The 13,288-nt window shown below is 41.2% G+C and overlaps 1 non-coding gene across 1 annotated transcript; it reads left to right on the top strand.

Annotated features, from left to right (window-relative positions):
- The first annotated feature begins 824 nt into the window (after window positions 1–824).
- Window positions 825–897, top strand: Trnaw-cca (transfer RNA tryptophan (anticodon CCA)). The gene has a single exon. It is a non-coding gene; the product is annotated as a tRNA-Trp (tRNA).
- Window positions 898–13,288: the final 12,391 nt, after the last annotated feature.

A 13,288-nucleotide genomic window follows, 5' to 3' on the forward strand; every position in this document is an offset into this window, starting at 1 on the left:
AGAACCCCTTGATGTGTGACGTCACCCCTAGGCAAAAGTATAAAGGCTCTGCCACCGACGAACCCTTCAGTGTCTGACAAACGGCGCCCATTTCAGTGCTTCATCCGTGCCGTGTTAGGAATCTCTGAGCTATCCGTCTTGGTACCCCCTCGACTCGCTCTTTGAAACGATGCATACCGCCTACTCTACGACCCCCGTTATACCCCTTGCGGAGAACGTCCTCTACGGATCGCCTCTCTTCCCTATTGGCGATATCTAAAGAAGAAAAGAAAGATGGAGCAAGGGCCTCTGAAGAACGGGCAGTTGGACTATTTGGCGCGACACAATCCCGTGTTAGGGCCTGGTTTTCAAGGCGTGTTTGCCAGGAATCCCTTACCCAACAAGCTCATCACCGCTAAACCCGCCGCGTACCTTGTCAACTAAGATCCCGCCGGTCCCCAGGACACCCTCGGCTCGCCCTCTGGACGCACGGCCAACATTGCGAACTCTTGAACAGTGACGGCCTCCCCTTGAAGACCTATGCAGTCCCTCTTCTCGAGCAATAGGTGCAGGAGCATTGGAAACATCTGCTCACCAACGGAAAAGCGTTGCAAGCGTACCCTAGTCAAACCTGTGGTCATAAGGTCAACGATCGTTTCATAGGGCAAGCCCTCCAACGCGTGAGTCTTCGAAACCCGGAGAGATGGGAACAGGCGGGTCCATTACCTTTTGAGCAATCTTGTACTTCTAGACTTGAGATGTAAACCGTACACTGATTTAAAAAAAAAATAGGAATAAAAAAGGTTGTTGTTTGGTGCTAACTTGGCGACTGATGGCATGTGCCAAGCCCGGTGGCGCAAGGGGTAGCGCGTTCGATTCCAAATCGAACGGTTGGTGGTTCGACTCCACCCCGGGCTTCCGGAGTGGATCCTTGCTGCGACCCATTCCTTTTTCTTCTTCTTTTCTTTCTTTCTTTCTTTTTCTTTTTCTTTTGCTGCCCTATCTTTTCTTTTCTTTCTTCGCCTTCGTGCACATGTCTTCCCAGAGAGTATTTGTCTAGGCGCGGCGAACTATAGAGGGCCCCGTCCTTAGAACGGATAATACGCAGCCTCCTCCTCCAAGCTACGGGGACTGGGAATCCACCATTTTTTCTTCTTCTTCCACAACGCGCATGCGCCCTCGCGAATTGGCCTTACCACAAGGCTAACCCTAATCCTAGCCCTTAACCCTTCACCCTAACCCTAACCCTAGCCCTAAACCTTCCACAAGGCGCATGCGCCCTTTCCAATTCCTCCCCGTACCACAAGGCTAAGCCCGAACCCTCATCCTCTTATATAAACTTAACCCTAACCTAATCAAGTAAGGTACCCTCACACCCAACGCGCATGCGCCCTCCTTCTAGCTTCACCTTACCACAAGGGACCCCCGAACCCTAACACCCTTAATCCTAACCCTACCCCTCACTTTTCACCACGCGCATGCGCCCTCACAAATTTTTGTCCCGTACCACAAGGCCAAGACACAACCCTCCTCCACAAATATAAACCCCACCCTAACCCTAACCTACTCGGGTTACAAGAGGCTCTCTAGCCCTAACCCTAACCCTAACCCTAACCCTAACCCCTAACCCTAACCCCTAACCCTAACCCTAACCCTAACCCTAACCCTAACCCCTCCCTCTTCAGGTAAGTATCCTAACCCTAACCCACCCCTCCCCCACATTTTTTATCGAGGACATTTCGTGACGCTTACATGAAGCCCCCCTGCGGGACAGACCGACCCCCCTTACTACTCACCCAACAAGACAGAAGCCAAAAACCAAGAAGCGCATGGCAAGTAAATACTTTTACAACCGATGATATTTCGACAAGGTGCGCAACACCGTCGCTGTCGATCGCTCACCTTCTCGTCGACGATAACTCCCGAGTGTGAAAGACATGAGTTTCGAAACACAGATGGATAGATAGTTTATTCACCTTAAAAACTTGCAGCCAAGAGCTGAATTGCGATAAGGTTTACAAGTAATAATTTACAACTGTAGTAATATGCAAGTAATTAAAGAAAGTTGATCCAACATAATTTACCATTTTAAAACTGTTATAAAATCACAAAGTTAAAAGCATGCGTCAAGTTCCTATATACAATAAGAAACAAAATTATATCTAGTTCATAAACATAACTTAAAAGAAAACTATTCTTGCATCTTTCAGTTTTACCCTTTGGACGAATAAATGTTCTTTGTTCTCTCAGAGAGTAGCTTGGCTGGTATTTTCTTGGAAGTAGTTTGTGGAGACTGTGAGATTGATTAGCGCATATTTCATCGAACAACTTTGCCGCAATTGCCCCCTCTTCTATCATACAGTGTTAAAAGTCTGGACAGCTCTAGAGCCTTAACATATGATAGCTCAGGGTAAATAATCTTCAAAGCGCGACCCAGTCTTTCTAGGTCTTCGCTTAGATAACTTGGCAGAGCGCGATGAAAAACGGGGCTGCCGTACTCCAGAATAGAGCGAATGCATGTGATGTAAAATAGAAGAAGCTCTCTTGTGGCAACATGCGATTAGAAAATATAATCTTGTTGAGTTTTTGGTTCGTCCCACTTAGGAAGAAAGTGCGTCTCGAAGGACATTTTCTGTTCACCAACCACGATGGTCGACGATAACAACAACAAGTAACAGTGTCGGCAGTGTCCGTCAGAATCCCGAGCACTTTCCGAAGGTTAGGACTACTTACACTCACTCTTACAAACTCCCAGCATTGTGCCTACTACTGCTACGAGTAGCAGCCACAATAAGGATAAAACAAGTGATAAGGCTTTCACTTGATGTACAATATGAGACGTAAATTTCGATACAAGGATTTTTATAGGCCTTTAAAGTTGCCCTTTATTTCACCTAAACCAAAAAGATTGAAAGTGAGTTATTTCAGTAGGTTTTTATGTTGCCTTAAACATAATAAAATTACATGAAGTTTACATTTTGCAAAACACAAAGAGGTCTTTCACCAATGAACAAAATAGCAAACTGAGAATTCAACGCCTTGTCGTGTACGAAGTTAGCAAAGTTGCAGAATTTTTCATTGTTTTTCCGGGGGGTAGGAGGGCCGCCTTGGCGTAATTTGAACTTTTGGATTTTTCGGAATTGCAACTCAGCTGTCGACAAATTTACTGTTTGCCTGAAATCAGTTTTCATTTTTGGATGAACAGATGGACAGCTATATCTTCCGATGTAAATCGATGAGATCGGTAAAAATCAGGATAAATCGATAAACGAAACGAGTGTGTCATCGATTTCTACCAATTGATCGATACAATCGATATCAATCAAATCAGATTTACCGATTTTTATCGATACCGATTTTTATCGATTGACTATTCCGGGACATTCATATTTGTTTACCGGTATTTGTATTTCGGCTCTCTGGAATAGACGTGAGAAGTCAAGACCACCGATGCTTGATGCACCGGTTGCAGGTTGCGTCTGTCTGTACTGGTCGGTATTGTAAATAAAAGAGAAGAACGTACAAAATCCAACGTTTACAGCCAAGGCAGGTCAATTTTTGCCCAAAAGATTCTATTAATGAATTGACTATTTGAAAAAATGAATCCGTTAGACCAGGGTTAGTCGTTCCCGTAACTGGCGTCAAATTTGAATCGGCATTCATGCATGCGAAATGAGTAGTGAATATTTTACGAGAACTTCGCTGCATTTGGTCAGATTGAAAATCTTTGAATGGATTAATGTCTCAGAAGACATTTACATCAAATTTAGGGAAACTGCAGAGCTGGAAGAAATTTCGTAACTGAATCGCGTGTGAATTCACAGCTCATTACGCATGCAAGAATGCACACAGAGATGAATCTACAACTACCAACGGATTCAACTTTCGAATAATAAATACATTAATGGCATCTTGGTAGGTACGCTTGACCTGGCTTGACTATAATCAGAGATATCTGAATTTCGGGTGGACATTGCGTGAAGATGTTCGGCTAGCCTCTACTCTCCAGATTTTTCCTGAGGGAGGGGGGACGTCTGTACACAGGCTATCTTTATCGAGCCAACAAGGAATTTGATGAATAATAGAGCTGTTTCATCCATACCGTGTGGCACGAAATTTTTTCGGGAGTTTATTTTTGCGGATATGCGATTTTTTGTGTTTTGCGGGAACTAATTTTTGCTATTAGCACGGATTTGTTAATTTGCTGGGAATTTATTTTTGCGATTTTCAGAAAGTATCAGTCCCCAGCATTGACAATATTTTCGTTTTTATTGAGTACGTGCAATAGAAATGCATATTTTCTGGGCCAATACTACGGTGTGCGTCAGTATTTCATTGTATACCGCTTTGTTTCTGAACGAAAGAGACAAGTTGTAATTGAACAGATACGATTTCTTAGTACTGTATTTTTGTGTAGTAAATTTAAGTCGGAGAATATTTACTCCGGAGTAAATTTTTGCGGGAAAATGTTTTGCGGTAATTTTTAGTTGCGGCAGCTTATTTTTGTGGATCGCTGAAAAAACGCAAAAATCGCAAAAAATTAGAACCCGCAAAATTTCGTACCACACGGTACTGAATGTTCGTGAGTGACCACAGCCTCGTTTGCAAGGCAACTGCATTTGTAAACATACGCCTTAAGTCCTCCAACATACAACTCCCTCCCCCCGTCCCCGTAAACCCCTGGCGAAGTTTCTCCTTCGAACATTACAGAAAAACAATCGTTGGGTGCCCCCGTACTCTATATCTTGAGCATTACAGGGGTCTCAGGTAAACAATGTATCACTATTATAAGTAAGTGATTCCTTCCGTTTTCTTTTCTTTGCTTCGAAAGTCTGACTGTCGTATAGTAAGCGAAAATCATCGGTCGAGTGTTAGCAGTCAATTTCAAATATTTTATTATATAATTTAACATATTCAACATATTACACATATTTAACATATTTAGTATATTAAACATATTTAACACATTTTATATTCAAAATTCCGTGTACCCTATATAAGACATTCCGCTTCTTTTTTTCATTTCCATCACATTGAGATTTTAAGATTAGAATGGCTATAAGGGCTGTTATCCCAGTGACTTATTTAATTATAGGCGGAAGCAGGGGGCTTTCAGTGCTCTCACTTTTTTGTAGGGGGTGCCCCCCCCAACTTTTGTCTTTTGTACAATAATAAGTAACTTTCTTTTATTTTACCGCGGTCAACTCATTAGGACTTTTAAGTCCACAAAAAATAGCGTCTTTACAAAACTTTAATTGATTCGGTTTCTAATGAATCTGTTGGGCTTCCTGCATTTAATTTTGTTGTATGCGTGACCAACTCCAATTTTTTTAAAAAACGTGACTCCACATCGGAGTGAAGTTTTTCCGCTCTGAGACGAAATTTCCAATTTTATTTTCGCCCCCCCCCCCCCCACCTTTTTATTTTGCTCCGCCGCTGCTAATATGTCACGATCTATAATCAAGAGACAAGCAAAAAAGCCTTTGCGGATATTCCCTGAACTTAGAACATATAACAGTGATGTTGCTTTGTGGCATAGTCTGTGTGAGAACTCACTGAACTCACCATTCATTTTTATCGTTGCTCGTACGTGTTTAAAATACCGGGCAAATATCAGTGGTGGCTGATGCTCTCTTTCGACTGAGTCAGACAGCAGGAAGCCTGAGAGCACCATAAGGCGGCTTATTGCAGACAGAGAAAAATGGAAACCTTTCAGTTTAGTTGTCGAATTAGTTGGGCAATATATAAGAGAGTTGATTTGAGCGCAGAAAGACGTGCATGATGTGGAACGAAAATGAAAGCTGTAGGTGGATTTAACACTACTTCTGAAGCCGACAAGTTCCAGTAAGGAAGTTAAAAAAACCCGCCTCATTCAACGAAAACTATTCTATTTTCCACACTTTAATACGGCGTGATTTTACTTTTAAACTCTGTAAGGCAAGTTTTTAAATACAGTAGAGAAAAGAAAATTGACAGACACAGTGACACTTCTTTTTCGTCTATTCACACATCACTAAACCAAATCACTCAGCGATACTGTAAACCTAAATGTTAATCTGAAACCCGGCGTTCTCAACGAAGTCATAGGTGAACCTCTTTCTACTACTGAATACTCTTCTACTGATATCTTCGACATTTACAGCATTTTACTTTTAAAGTCGTAAAATGTACTACAATGGCAATTTTTAACAACTGCCATCAGTATAAGTGTATATTTTCTCAGAGTTTGAAAATAAAATGCTCAAAGTGTCGAAGACAGGCCTGAGAAGACAGAACACACTCACATGCGCAAGGTAGACGCTACATGCCCCTTCCGCGTTGCGTGGCTTTCTATAGTCTATTACATGCACGTACTGCACGTATCTCCACTAAATAAAAAAAAGGCTAGTGCTGAAGTTTGTCATAAATGTTCTAAAATTAGACTAGGTGACCGAAAATCTTCTTTTGAAGTTGTTGCCCCTTGTTCAGTTAAATCCATGTTCATCATTCTTGATGACTCTTTTCTGTTTGCTTCTCAGCGTCTTCAACCTTAGAAAACAAGACAAATATACCTCAAACAAGTTTCACAGGCACCGCTGAAAGTTACTATAGACGAAACTAAATGAAAAACTATACTAACAAAAATAATGTATTTATTTTAAAACTTAGTTAAACAAGTTGACGCACACTTTTAGTTTTAAGATTTGCTTGCTCATCATATTTCAGTAAAAAATAACATCACCCATTGTCCCCATATTTTCGCAACAACCCACGCGCATGCAAACTAGGCCGTATACTAGGAATAATAAAACAAAATTATTGAAGTAACAATTGCTCAAACTATGCTATGATCATGAAGCCTACCTGATTGAATGGTTGTTCGCTATGCTCGATTGGTTGCTTTCTTCGATTCAAGTGAGGCCCCTGTGTGTTGATTTGCCTTGGCTTTCCGGGTTCGCGATTATGTCCGTTCAAGTCTTCATTTATCCTCGATGACGAAACGTTTCTGGTTCTTTTCAGCAGAAAGAAACACAAAATTTGGAGAGCACATATCATTACTGTGCATACACTGCATACAGCGATTAAGATAGCCAGGCCTTGAAAGCACTCCATATTTCTTCGCGTAACTAAGTTTCTTCTCTTCAGTATCTGTTGCACCGGCTGCTGTTAAATCCAAAATGAGCTCAAATAAGACGTTTGGAGTGTAAGTAGTGTATGAACAATCAATTCGATTGGTCTAGTTCTTCCAAGGGGCATTGACCTGCACATTGTGTTCGGCTCTCCCAGCCGGAACGGGTCATGTTCCACATTATCCGCTGCTGTCCACAGGGCTACCCAACGACGATTTCCTCCTAAATACATTGAAAATACTTTTTAGGCTAACCAGAGTACTTTTAGATCACTAGAAAAACATTCTAAGCGGCGCTATAAAATTTCTATCTGTTTGGTCATCCTAGGGGAACTTGAGTCTTTTCGAAATTTCAAGGAGGGGGACATTGGGGGGTACCCAATACCGTAAAAGAAATAGGCAAATACCGAAAATCGACGAAATACCGATCATACCGCACTTATGATCGGTAACGCTTACTTAAGTTGTATCCATCTCGAGTGTTTGTTTATCTCAGGCATGTATACACCAAAAATAAACCTCAGCCATTGCGAGGAAACGTGAGAAGACCTCGAATTGATCGGTACAATGATCGAAAAGGATGCCCTACCAATTTCGTCATAGATTAACTGTCAGAAACTGTGTATTCATTTACCATTAGTCAAGTCTTAAAAATACTGACCTGCATTAGACGGGAGAACGCAATGAACAGTTTCGCAATACTGTGAAGGATCCTCTTTTACCAAATACCGTTAGGCAAAAGGATGAAAAACCGTATGCAGGGCTAGATGATACCGCAATACTGCACGTTAAAATCAAAATTACCTAAATACCGTTTGAAAAAAAGCTCAATATCGTAATACCGTAAACGCCCATATCCCGCTCTACGAAAGCTTGAGTACTATTTTCCCGAAAATTCTAGATGAAATTTAACGTATTACGAAAGTGAGACATTTTATAATTGCTCTCTCCATCACATTTTTTAATCTGAACTTCAGAAAATCGTAGGGAATTTATTAGATGAGCTTCGAGAATTGTACATTAATGAAACGTTCATCTAGAAATTTTAAGCCGTCGTCAAGAAATAGAAAATTCTAGACAATATTTGCTTCTCCGAACAGATATCAGTGGCACCCAACGACTGGTTTCTGTAAAATATCTGTTCGGGGAAGCAAATATTGCCTAGAATTTTCCATAGCTTGAGGACGCCTAAAAATTTCTTGATGATCGTTCCACTCATGTACAATTTTCGACGCTTATCTTATAAATTTCCTCCGTTTTTCTGAAGTATAATTTTTAACATTTTACATCCCAGGTTAGGCTATTTTTGGTAAGAAAGAGGAAAGCTGAAATTTTCGGATTCAAATATATCCTGATGTGATGGAGAGGGGAATCAGAAAAATTCGCACTTTCGTAATGCGTTGAATTGCATCTAAAATTTGCGGGAAAATAATACTGAAGCCCTTGTAATTTCGAAAAGACTCAAGTTCCCCTAGGATTAACCGAACAGACACAAATTTTATAGCACAGCTTAGAATGCATTTCTAGGGATCTAAAAGTACTCTGGGTACACTAAAAAGTGTTTTCAATGCATTTAGAAGGAAACGGTCGCTGGGTGCCCCCTAAGGTATTAAAAAAAAAAAACAGTCGTTGGGTGTCCCTGTGCCCAGTGTTCTCTCCGCACTGTTCAGACTGTTGGTCATAGCGCTGTTTGAAACTATATGTATTTTGTTCCAATCTCTTCTGTGTGTTTGGTGAAATAGCCGAAAGTGCAATGCGTTAACTCCTCTCCGTTTATGTATAACCGAATAGTAACTCAAGTCTTTGGGACTTATTGATCAAAGGCAACACGAATGAGAAATATGTCATACGTGATCAGAGCATTTGACCGGGAAAGCATGATCTAAGGGAAATAAAATTGATAACAACAGTCACTATAATAGGTAAGCAAAATATTGACTCATTCCTAACGAGTAACTTCAATTGATTTACAATGGCATCGACCCCCTTAAAATCCTGACAACAGGTAACTTGATAAGTTAATAAACCGTGTTGCAATGTATGTCCGCTACATGAAAAGGTGGTTAAAAATAAGCGACGGGCATCACACGACTCCTGCACTCAGTGTGTCTAAGAACTGGTCAGTATAAGATATGGACTGCGGACTACGGACTGCGGACTGGGTATAAAATATGGACTACTATAGGTATAAAACGGGGACTGCGGACTGCGGACTGCGGACTGCGGACTGGGTATAAAATACGGACTACGGACTACGACTAAAAACGATGTTAATTGGTTCTAGGTAAGGGGAAGTAAGATCAAAAGATCGCTAAATAGCAAGACACGTGAGTTAAAGTTGTAAATACTCCTATAAATTCTTAGTGGAGGTGTGCCGCCCGGTTCTCTGAATTATGAGCCTGACCAAAATGCTATTTTCTTCACTCATTTTTAAACCTAGTCTCGGTCTCTAACAATCATGAAAGGGGTCAGGACCCGTGGGGTACTCCCTTATGTAAGCCATATAGGTATGTACCGCCCAAAGGGTAGGAGTTTTGGGCCTTTTTGGTCTGAAAACACTTTGCCCATTTTGATGTGGAATCGGGTATGGTTTTCGAGGGAAATACGGGAGCGTACATGAATGGACGTATTTATCGTTTCAATTCCAAATGAATAAGAACGAAATAGAAATATGCGAATTTAAAATGTATTCGGAGAATTTTTTTTGTTTACGCTCTAACTTGGTAAGATGACATAATTTCTGCCTAATTAGACCTAACCCGTTCCAGGCTCCGAGATAGTTGGGTCCGCTGAATTGAGAAAACGAGAACACGAAAATAAATGGGGGAGAAAACTGGGGAGTGTCCTTAACTATCCGAGAGCCTGGAACAGGCTTAATTAGGCCAGGTCCGAAAATGAGAATGGATTTTAGAGATCTTGTTTGAAAGCGGGTGTGGAAAATGAGATTTTTTGGTCTGAAATAAGGTCAGGATTCGGAGAACTGGGCGGCACACCCCCACCAAGAATTCCCAGTAGTACCCCCCTCCGGGGGTCAGGAGCAGGGTGTAAATCATGTCGTCATAATCATCTCTTCCCGAAACGAGTCATCTAACGTTATATTCTTATTATTCACGTATTTGAGTAATCCCTCTCCCTACATTGACCTTCTCGTCTGAGTTCTTCATTCACAGGGGCACCTAACGAGAATATAGTTCAAACCACTTAAACATAGCATTGTTAAACGTATTTTAGTATTTAAACGGTAGATATCAGCATATTTTTATCCCCTAAAAATTTTTCATCTGTTCGGATTTCCTAGCTGAAAGTCCAGTGATCCGAAAATTATAGGGATCGAAACTTACCTTTTCGAAAATTTCAGCCAGAAAAAAGGCTCCCGAAAATTCTAGGTGACCTTTTTAGGGTAAAAAACCGTTAAAAATAGCCAATTATACCATTATTTAGATGTTCGAAAATCCTAGGAGAGGCAGGCAAGCAAAAAATGTTACAACAAATGTTCCGAAAATTCTAGATCTCAAATCGTCTTCCGAACAGCTATTTTCCGAAAACGGTCGTTGGGTGCCCCTGCATTCAGTCCTCATATTCCCAAGGCTTTATTTGAAACGGAATTGTGCATGATCTATAAGAATTTTACTGATCTGACTAACACCAACACTATACTTTTTTTTATTCGGTGCATCTTATTGGTTTAAAATTGTACTGAATTGATATCTCTTGTAACTCCTTCTTTTTATAAAATTCAGAGTTTAATTTCAGTTGGCTTGAGTACCGGCATAACCTTCCTTGTCCGTGGGGAGAATCGAGCCGATTATCGGCTCCTGGGAGAATAGACTACGTGAACAGCTAAAGGAATGTTAAAGCTGGGACACTGTTTTTGCTAGTCCGCTTTCCGTTTCTCTCAGTTTTACCTTTTTCTAAAGCTGTTTTTATATACATAGTCCGTAGTTCGCGTTTTATGCTCAGTCCGGAGTTGGCATTTTATACCTAGTCCGTGTTTTACACCCAGTCCGCAGTCCGTGGTCCGCAGTCCGCAGTCCGCAGTCCACAGTCCATATTTTATACTGACCGGTCTAGGAACGTGATCTCTGTTTCCGACATCTCAGCCGTGAATTTTATCGTAGAGTGAAAGTTATTTGCCTTTTCCACAAAGCTCTCTATTTTGTCTAGACTTGTGTATACTGACGATGCATTTTCACCATGGAACAGTCTAGACAAAAATTCTAGACAAAACGGCTAGACAAAACAGAGAGCTTTGTGGAAAAGGCAAATAACTTTCACTCTACGATAAAATTCACGGCTGAGATGTCAGAAACAGAGATCACGTTCTTGGACACAAAAGCCGTACAAAGGGGTTAGATTCGACAAGGAATCAATCCTGGACGTGCAAACACATTACAAACCAACAGAAACATTCCAGCACACGAACCTCTACTCGCGTGTCACCCACAGGGCATGAAGAAAGGCTTCATTAAAGGGGAAGCACTCACGCTACTAAGGACTAATTCCTCGAAGATCACATTTGAAGGAATCGCAGGAAATTTCAAAACCGCTTGTTAGAAAGAGGCTATCCTGCCGCTATTTTAAGGAAGTACCTCTCTGAGGTAAAAATTGCCGACAGGAAAACAGCCCTACAACAGAGAAACAAATCCGCACGTAAAAAACTTTTAACTTTTGTAGCACAATACCTCCCGGCTTCACCCAGCCTGAAGAGAATACTAATGGAGAAATGGCGCCTTATAAAACCAGCAACGGCTAAGAGAAATCTCTAAGGAACCTCCCCTTATATCTTATCGCAAGAGAAAATCTCTTAAGGACCTACTAGTTAGAGAGAAGCTCTAAGGGCCATATAACTTTCAATACGACTAAGTGCAGGAGTCGTGTGATGCCCGTCGCTAAAACCATTTTGACCCTTCCGCCGGGGTTGAGCATCACGGCAAATGCCGAAATGTAATAACTTTTTGCCCTAAATGTAATAAACTCTTAAGACTGATAATATTAGGCCTTTTCGTTAAAACCGTTTAAAAATGTTTTAGGGTGTTTCTAAAACGAAGACCCAAAAACGAAGACCTAAGACCTAAGACCCCGTGGACTAAAACGAAGACCTTTGGACTAAAACGAAGACCCCCTGAGTCTTCGTTTTAGTCCATGGGGTCTTCGTTTTAGTCCAGGGGGTCTTCGTTTTAGTCCAGAGGGTCTTCGTTTTAGTCCAAGGGTCTTGGTTTTAGTCGCTTTAGTTTGCTGGTTAGATTTTTTTCCCAACGCCAGATTTTCCAACTGAAGCGACTGTATTCTTCGTTTTAAGCTTTCCTTATCTCCTCGTGTAATCTGATTTTTTTTAGTGGTGAGAATATTACTTGTTGCACATAGAACATTTGCTGTTTTACAAACTTCTCTTCGATTTCAGCCGCGAGGAGCGAAGGTTCGTTCTCCGAACAGCGGCTATCTAGTAATCGAGCTTAACTTGCCTGTTCCAGGTGCTACTCGGTGTTCAGATAGTGGACATTGGCGCCACATGGAGAGTGGATGGGAAAAAGCGCTGTTTTCCCTTAATGTTTCCCCCCTGCTAAAGAGTTTTCTTTGCGGCGTCGTCCTCATCCCCCACTATCTAAACGCCTGTAGAACAGCCTTAGTTCGACTAAGTGCTCTTTACCGGAACTGGCAGGATAACTGTGACCACAAAAGAAAAGTGATTAACGAATCACTTCCCAGAATCGACCGAGCACTGACCAAACGTGTAAAATATTCATGATAAACACTTCTTTCACTTGACACTTCATTTTTTGCCCTGCCCCCATTTAAACAGTTTGCTTTGGTTGATCAGTACACGAAGTGCTCAAGTGAGAGTCAAGATTGACAAGCACGATGCAAAGTGTCTAAAGTGTTGGACGAAAATAACTGTGGTGCCGGAGTACATTTAACAAAGGTGGACACATTTTCTACGAAGTGATCGAAATATTAGGATAAAAATAAGAAAATTTACTTTTAAGTCTTAAAATATCAGCAGTTCACGGTAAGATACAGTTGAGGAATCATGCGTAACATAAACTTCTTACACACCAATAAAATGACTACTAAACAATGGACGATTAGCGATTGACCTGTATCATTCAAAACCTACTTTGGTTGTAGGCGTCCACAATTATTACACGTCTTTCCATCAAACGCAATGCTAAAGTTTCTTAAATATTCTAAAATTAGCGAACG

This window comes from Porites lutea, chromosome 7, assembly GCF_958299795.1.
Source record: "Porites lutea chromosome 7, jaPorLute2.1, whole genome shotgun sequence".
Lineage (NCBI taxonomy): Eukaryota > Metazoa > Cnidaria > Anthozoa > Scleractinia > Poritidae > Porites > Porites lutea.